Source organism: Passer montanus, unplaced genomic scaffold, assembly GCF_014805655.1.
Source record: "Passer montanus isolate IOZ18808 unplaced genomic scaffold, ASM1480565v1 scaffold151, whole genome shotgun sequence".
NCBI lineage: Eukaryota > Metazoa > Chordata > Aves > Passeriformes > Passeridae > Passer > Passer montanus.
In genome coordinates, this window is record NW_024362163.1 from 527,260 (window position 1) to 535,781 (window position 8,522).

At 40.1% G+C, this 8,522-nt stretch overlaps 1 protein-coding gene and 1 long non-coding RNA gene across 4 annotated transcripts in view; one reads left to right on the forward strand and one right to left on the reverse strand.

The window, feature by feature from the left end:
* BANK1 (B cell scaffold protein with ankyrin repeats 1) overlaps positions 1-1,364 on the forward strand; it is a 132,559-nt gene extending 131,195 nt beyond the window's left edge. For 2 of the 3 annotated variants that reach the window (XM_039702008.1, XM_039702010.1), the window contains exon 16: positions 773-1,364. The gene's annotated coding sequence lies outside the window, so the exon portion shown is untranslated. The remainder of the gene's footprint in view (positions 1-772) is intronic. The other variant, XM_039702009.1, reaches the window with a different exon arrangement.
* On the reverse strand, positions 795-4,082 carry LOC120498839. Its single transcript, XR_005626763.1, has 3 exons — positions 4,017-4,082; positions 2,386-2,580; positions 795-929 (listed from the first exon to the last, which is right to left on the reverse strand). It is a non-coding gene; the product is annotated as an uncharacterized LOC120498839 (long non-coding RNA).
* Between the last annotated feature and the right edge of the window lie 4,440 nt (positions 4,083-8,522).

Consider the following 8,522-nt stretch of genomic DNA (forward strand, 5'->3'; position numbering starts at 1 on the left):
AGCTTAACTCCTACATGGGCATTCCTAATGGGGCTGTTTCCTGGAGTGGAGATGCACTTAATAAGTAAAAATTTGAATTGAATGTTACAGGCTCTGAGGCCTGAGAAAAACTCTGAGAAAACCATTACAAAAAACTGGGTAATATCAGAAATGTTTATAAATTGCTAAAGTGAGATGAATCATGCAAGGGGAGAGGGGGAATTACCCCTGGGATCAGAATAGGTGATTTCTGTCACTTTAAGAAAATAATGGTGTGGGGGAGAGGTGAAGTAGATGTGGAAGAACTTGCAAATACAATTTATCCAGAACATTCAATAAATTCTGTTTGTGAATTATCCACATCAAACTGCAAGATTCTCCTCTTCTGCAAACTATGGCCTCTCCATAGTTTTCTTGCTGTTTTCTGTCTTTAGATTGGTTCAAAGAATCCACTTCTTTTTTAAAGACTAATTTCAGGGAGATTTTTGAGTGTTTGAGTGCTACAAAAAAATTGCAGATAAACATTCAAGACCTACCTTTCTATTGCTCATGTTTGAACTCTCCAGATGGTCGAGTTTCAACTCCAGTGCAAAGTTCTTAGCTAGCTTAGCTAAGAATCACATTTTCCTCACACAAGGTGGGAGGAGGATAAGGAAATTGATATTCAGCTGCGGGACCTGAAGGAACAGAAGGGTTTTGATTCTCTCACACTCATTTCAACAAATGCAGTTTGATCTTGTTCTAAACAAGCCTGGCCTATTGGATAACAGGCATTTTTCATCATTACCTGCAGTGTGACTCTCCAGCCAGCTGCACATCAGTTTCCTCTGCTTGGCATCCCACAGATGTTCCAGCTGTGCCCTGCCAGCCTCAGGCTCCAGCCCGTCCTGCTGTGACAGTGCCATGGGATCATTGCTGCACTTCCTTGGATCCTCTTGCCAGGGACAGCTCTGGAAGAAGACCAGTATCAATAAAGCAAATCAACAAGGTTTCATCACTGAATTTTACACCTTTTTCTTTGCTTTTTCTTTTTCCAAGATGACAGCTGACAATTTTTATAAAAAGATGTATTGCATGCTTTGGTTAATAATTTTTGAAGTCATTTCAGTTTTTCCATTGTGCTTGATAAGTTGTTTAAAAGTAGATTTTATGCACAAAAGAGAAAAATTGTAAAAGGCTATAAAGATTATTAAGTGAAAGTAAATAAAATTTAGCTTTTGCTTTTTGTTGAAACATTTTTATATTAACTCTGTATAAAAATTTGTCTTTCCTAGGAATAATGGTATTTCATCATCAGTTTAAATAATTGTTCTCACATGAAAGCTAATTTCTTAAGCCAAGCTATGTAAACCAGTACTAATTATCTACTAATGCATTAAAGTGATTCCAAGAATTTGGTTTACAAGGAAATTGTGTTTTGTTTACTAAGTTGACTAAGGTAAATTATATCCAGAACAAAACCAAATTACTTTCTATGCATTAACACAGCAACAGTCGAGGAATAAATATGGTTAATGGGTATAATGGTCTGCATTCCCATAGTATTGTTCTACAAAATTTATATGAGCATGTCATGATACAAGAGTATGCAAGATGACTTGCCCTATTTCATGCACAAAAACAAGAAAAAGATCTCCTTAATATAAATACATTTTCCTCCTGAACTACATGTTACAGTGACACCCAAATTTTTAAGAGGGGAGTGGATTTGAAGTTCAAGCCCTCAAGGCTTCTATTGTTTTTCCAATCCCAATAAATTATTGTGCCAAGTGAACTATTAGGAATAAAAAAAACCAAAAAGCCAATGTTCAAATTTTAAAATGATGACAGAATCTCAAAAGCATATAGATTTAGACTAATTAAAAATCTATTTTCTATTTTAAATGGGTTGATTAAACATTTTCAGTAAATTATTAGTTCTCTGGGGAAAACCTGCATTTCTATTAGAAGCACTCCCAACAAATACTGCAGATGTATTGCTATGAAGTTGTAAATATTCAGTGACTGCTGCATTAGTCTGGCAACATAGCTTTGTGTACCATACACAAAAAAAACCCTGAGATGTGTAATGTATTCCAGAGCTGGAAATACAGTAAGTATCTGGAACTGAGGGCCATGAGGCTGTCAGGCTTTATAGGGGAAAAGCTGGGATGTTTTAAGACTTACCTGGCTACATGGAAATGGGAGTGGTGAGAATGATTTGGAACTCTAAATCAATATAAGCTGTTTTTTCCCCCTTAAGAGGGCCTTCTTTCTCCCCTCAATAATTTTTTTTATATATATATGTATAATTTATATTCTTACAAACCTAGCTAGTCAGTGTATCCCCTGGCAAGCATTCCTGAGTTGACAACATATAGATGGAGAAGTAAATAGAAAAAATGAAAAGGTTCTTCATGTTGGTACCTGCTGTCTTTTCTGCCATTTGTTGCTTGTTTCTGTAGCAGAGGAGATGAAGGGAGGGGGTCAGTCCTCCCAAAGCTCCAGGCAGGATCTGGATGCTGTCTGGGCTGCCAAGGGAGAGGCTGTGGCTCCCGTGCTCCAGTGAGAGGGCAGCTGGGCAGTGCAGAGAGTTGCGGTCAATGGTAACAAATTACAAAACTGGAAATTGCAAAAATAAAGCACAGACAGTTACCTCAAGGAAACAATATGTTTTTTCCTGGGGAAAAATAGTGTAACGATACAGCAACACTGCCAAACACACAAAGCAGAAGCCTGAGAGTAGCTCCCCTCAGGAAATAGAACTTCTCTCTGTGTGCATGCATGTATTTGCATCTCTAATGTGACACTCCACGGTTTCCAGCCCAGCAGAATTTAGCATTACCCATAACAAAGCAACTCCTGTTCTCTGCTTCTGCTGCCTCATCCAAGCCCTGCTCTAGGCATTCCAAGCATTGGGCAGCCCTGCTTTACAAAAAGCAAGAGTATTTTCAGCTCTACTACAGAGTGCAGTGCAGTCTCAAAAGGATGCAGGACAGCAAGAGGGGAGACATGCAGTTGTCACTTTAATGAAAAAATACTTCTCCTACACCTCAGATTTGCGTGGTTCATCACACTGGTCTCCTCTGACTCTTGATATCATAATGTAGAACATCAAAAACACAAACCAAACAAAATACACCCCACCAAAACCCAGATCAACTCTTGCCAGTCTACAAAGTCTTCCTAAAAACTATGTGTCATCCATAAAAATGCAATTTCTATGGTATTAAATTCCACAATGGCTAAGCAACAAGTTGAAAACAGGGCTTTTGTTCATTTGGGTTTTGTTTACACACACAGAATTCCCACCCACCCATATTTTGAGGCAGCCAGCCAAGACCCAGAGGAGAAATGAAGGGATGGATGCCTCTTTTTTCCTTCCCAAAGGGAATTTCTTCATCTCAGCATAGTTAACTATGTTCAAGCTGCAAGTAAAATCATTATACTTCTGCAAAAAAATAGCATCTCTTCCCCACCCCTCTCATATTCAGTATTCACAGTCTGTTTGCTGCTGCAGGATTTCCAAGGTTTGGCACTGAACTTCAGACTCATTTCTAAGGGAAGTCCTGAAGTCTTGCTAACCAATGTGCTTCACTAACAGGGAACATCAGCAACTGCCTGTTAGGCAGTGCATGAACAATTAAGTTAATTAAGTGCATTAACAATTAAGTAAATCACAGGAGTCTGAGAGCCTAACTGAGGCAAGATCCCTGCTGTAGGCGTTCTAAAATATTAGCTAAAATATTAGTTTCATTTATAAAATATTAGTTTCATTTCATTAATAAGCTAGGAGATTCAGTAGCCAACCCATCAGCAATAACACCACTCCACACTTCCAGCTGGCAACTTGTATTCTATTAAACTTGAACCAATAACTCATTGAAAAAAATGAATAGTTTTAACACGGTGGCATATGAAAGAACGAAAAACAATGCAGAGAGATCCACAGTGACTGCAGTTATCAGCAAGTTGGATGTGCCAGGGCCCCATTACAGGAGAGGTTTCAGTGAGTCAGCAGTGCTCAAAGTTTGCCCACTTTTGCTGGGGTAACTCACCTACATCTGGAGTTAGCCTGTCATCCATGAAGGGGTGGCAGGGCCTTGCTAGATGTTCACCCTGTGAAAAAATACTCACAGATTTTCAACACCAGTGTAACTTGCAGCAGACTGAGAATAAAGATCTTCATTTTACTCAAGAAGCTGCAATCCATGCAGGAGTGTAAACGGTGCTGAGGATGGATTTCAGCCTTCACAGGAAACATCTACAGTGAGAAGAGCAGGAGCAAAATGACAAGAGTTGTCCTGACAGTGCTGGGGGGGGTGTGAATAACAAAGAGGAGGCAGAGCCATGTAGACTGACTGCTCATGCCCTTCATTTACTGCAACCAGCTTTCTTCCTGAAAAACTTCAGAGTCATAATTCAGTAATGCTGGAGTGAGTCATTCCAGAAACAGGCCCCAAGACAAGCCATCAACAGGCAAGGTGGAGGGACACACTCATCCACTCTAGACACACTGGGATGCAGTAGCTGAAATTAAGAACTGCATCGAGAGAGCAGGGAAGAGTTTAATGGAGGCAGAAAGTGGTCCCAGGGCAGCAGCAGTCAGTTTATGCCAGACTCCTTGAACAAGAAATCAGAAGACCTATACCAGCAGCACTGTCAATTCTCAACAGTCATTTCAAAGGCTTGGATCAGCCTCTTCTTACACAAAAAAAAAAAAAAACCAAAAAAAGCACTCAGGTCTCAGCTCACTTCTGCAAAGACCTTCCATACACACAGAGGCGGGGTCCCACAGAGGTGAAGAATCCATTGAGGCTGCCCAACACTGTAAAAAACACACATAAATTGTAATTGTTTGCAGATCCAAGTGGCATACAATACCAAAATGTTCACCAGAAAAGCTTACTGTTCCCATCTATACAGAGAATACACCTAGTCTGGTTAAACAAACACAAAAAGCAACATTTTTAATCAGTCAGCATTAAAGTTCATCAATTGTAATGCTAAAATACCTCATTATGAATCATTGTTTTCAGTCCTGGCAGAAGACTGACCAGAAGATTTCACCCCAGGGCACTAACCTACGAGGCTTGGTTGGCTTACAGCAACTCTTCAGATAGTAACTCTGGATCCAGTGTATTTCAAGGCAAGACATACAGGTCTGACAATTATCTGAAGGACTTTTTCCTGGCATGGATTTGAGTAATTCAGTCACCTTCTCTGGTGCTTGCAATACCTTCCTTTGCTAGATTAACTGCTGTTATCAGAAGTATATAGATATATAGATATAAAGTATAAAGAAGTATAGAAATATAAAGATAATTATAAATAAAGAAAAAGAAACCCTAAACAAATGGAGATCACAAAGCAGACTTGTTAAACTTGGCTGTAGTTTTTGAGGTTATCATAAGCAGTTCTACCTGCAAGGCATGGGCTGGCACAGGCCTTTGCTGTTTATTACCCCACAGGAACACCCACATGGCCTCAGGCTGGAGATGAGGATCCCACAGACATAATATAAATTATATACAGCTGAGATTTCAGTCACACTCAGAAAATGAGAGTCAGGCACCACAAGGCAGCAGTAAGTAACTGAACATACAGCTTATGGCAGGTGACTTCATCCTTCTCATTTTTCCGTGTTAGTATTTGTCCTTTTGCACCCAAACCGCCCAAATGACTAGGCTTCAAAATCTAGACAAAAACCTAGACATCAAATCCTAAACAAGCAAATGCCAGCAGCTGCCAGCCACCAAACAGAGCCTGCATCAGCTGCCATTCTCCCAAGTCATAGTTCTGGCTCACAGCACAAAGGAGGCATGGAGAGACACAAAGGAGATGGAGAGTAGGAAAGGATTAGGCAAGGGGTAAATTGCACCATTACCACAAGAGGGAAGCCTTCATTTAAGTTTAAAACTCCATCACAGACAATAGAGTCAAGAACTTACATTAGTTTTCTATTTTAGGGTGGATTCACTGAATTTATAACCACAGGAAGCAACAAACAAACTTCCTGATGCTGCCTCTACTGATCAATTACTTTTGGAGCCAAGTAAGCTTCCTCACTAAAACAAAATAAAGGAAGAGAAAAATTATAAAATATTCTAAAAATCACTTTTTCCAGTCCTAATACACTAAAAAATTTGGGATTGATATTACTACACAATGGCACATATGTACCACAAACTTCAGTGCATATTTTATCTTACACACTTTCCACTGCCTTCCTGTTCAAGAATTTCAACCTCACTTAATGGATCAGGCCCAACAATGATACAAGTGCTCTGGTAAGGAAGAGTGACCAAAAAGTGATGAGACCAAAACAAGTGAGAAAATTCTACTCAGCTCTATAGAGGATTCTTCTCTTCTAAACCCACTGAATGAGTTTTAAGTTACCTTTATGCCATACCTGACTCGCCTCCGTTTATTGAGAAGAGGCTAAAATCACCCTAACTCCTGTGGAAAAAGACTGAAGTATTTTTATTACTCAGTATCAGAAACCTGTGGTAATTCCATAAACAAGAGAAAGCAAGAAGTGGCAGGATTCCTTCCCGATAATTTCATTGCCTTTTGAGCATTGTCACATCATTTCTTATTTTCTCCTGCCCACCTACAACAGAGCTTTGCAAGATGTGAGCACACTGTAAAAGGAGTCTCAGGGAAAGATATGTTAGAACACTTCTCAGGCAGGATTATTTATTTTCTGGATACTTTTTGTCAATATTTCCTCCTACGTGAGCTTGAATACTGAACTCAATCCTCATTTTTATGGGTTTGTTTTTTTGTTTTGCTCAAGTGTCATTAACCAGATCTTGCATTCTCTTTCTTTCTGACTGGAGATCTGAACACAGTCCTTATTTATTTTACCAGCCTTACATACTGGATGTCAGATTTTTGCCTAATTGTATGCCTTGCAAGATAAACAGAATTGCACACTGGAGGCATTTCAAAGTGAAAACACTAACTGCTTGCAAAATTAAGCTGAGATCAAGATACTAACAAAATCAGCTCCCCAGAGCATGGGTCAGCTTCCCAAAAGAGTCCTCGAGAAAGCTACACTTCTGCTGGTGCTTGAAACAGAATTATTTCCTATAGTCCAGTTCTGAAAAAACACAATTTTTCCTTGTAAAACTCATAATTTAGAGTTTTTATGATACTGCTGAAGAAAAGCAGAAATTTAACCTGCACAGCCTCTCTGATCACTGTCCAACTGAAGTCAAAGCAAAGTTCTAACAAATTCTGTATTATTACAGCAAGCTCCACTTCTCCAAGCTAATTTAAACAGCTCCTTTATGTTTCAACAAAATACTGGAATAAATGGTAGTGGAGTTCCTGAGGAAGCACGTGGCTTGAATTGCATGTGTAAGAATGTGGGCATATTCTTGGACCCCAACAACAGGGTGAAAATAAACTGTCTTTCCTTCGGGAAGACTGGTTTAGTTCACTTATAAGGTTTTTAACTCTAAGCTTACAGAGTAAGCCCCAATGGGAGCTGTATTAACAGGCAGCTGACAGAAGGCATTTGAGATATCACTCCATTTTCCACAGAATACCAAATTAACATAAACCAAAATCAAAGTGAACGAGATTAGGTAGGGCTGGAACAAGTTATGCACTACAGGACAGCATCTAAGTCCCCTAGTTCAAAGGAAGTCACACAAGAAGAATGTTTGTTTCTCTCCTGCTCAACCTCGCTCGAGCACTTTCTGCATCTGCAGGAGCAGCTGAGCCTCGCTCGTCCTCCTCCCTCCATTCCCCCCCATCTCAGCTTGCTGTATGCCTCCAGGAAGAAAAGCTGAGAGATATCCACCCACACACTTCTTACGTCTCCCTTCGGCTTGGTTTCCTTCCCAAAGGCCAAAAAGGACAGGCTTTTTCCCCGTGGCATGCCAGCCAACCCTTCTGCAACCACACAGAAATTTCCTTTTTTATTCTTCCTTAAACTTCTGCAAGCCAGCCACAGCCAAACCACAACATAGCCCAGAGAGAAACCAGCTCAGTGGTGGGAAGCACACTTTTTTTTTCCCTCCCCATGAATAAGTCACAGATAGCATCAAACTGAACAGACTAATGAAACATCCTCATGCCTGTTTTGCTTCACTGACCTAATCTATTTGCCAAACACTTTGGGTTTTAGGATATCAGAAAATCCCATAGTCAGTTGCTTGCTCAGTCTCACACAGCCAAGCTCTCCTTATCTAGCAGCTTTCCATGGAGCATTAAGTTAAGCAAGACTCCCTGCACTCACCACAGAAGCTGCAGTTTATTTATTCAGGAAATTTAAGTACGTTTTTAAGAACACTGGCAACCAGGGCATTTTTCCCATTCCTAAAGGAGGCATAGAAGCAAAATTTGTCCAAGACAAAACCACATTGTATTCCAACAGCTAGGGGAGTAAAGACCCCTCCATTCTCCTATTGCTTGTATACCTCATTGTAAAGAACACATTAAAGTGGTGGGTGAGCTGATTCCAAGCCTTCTCTTTCCACCCACAGCTTTTATTGCAGTTGCCTCTGTTCAATCATTCATTCATGCTCCCTCAGCCACTCGCCCACATCTAT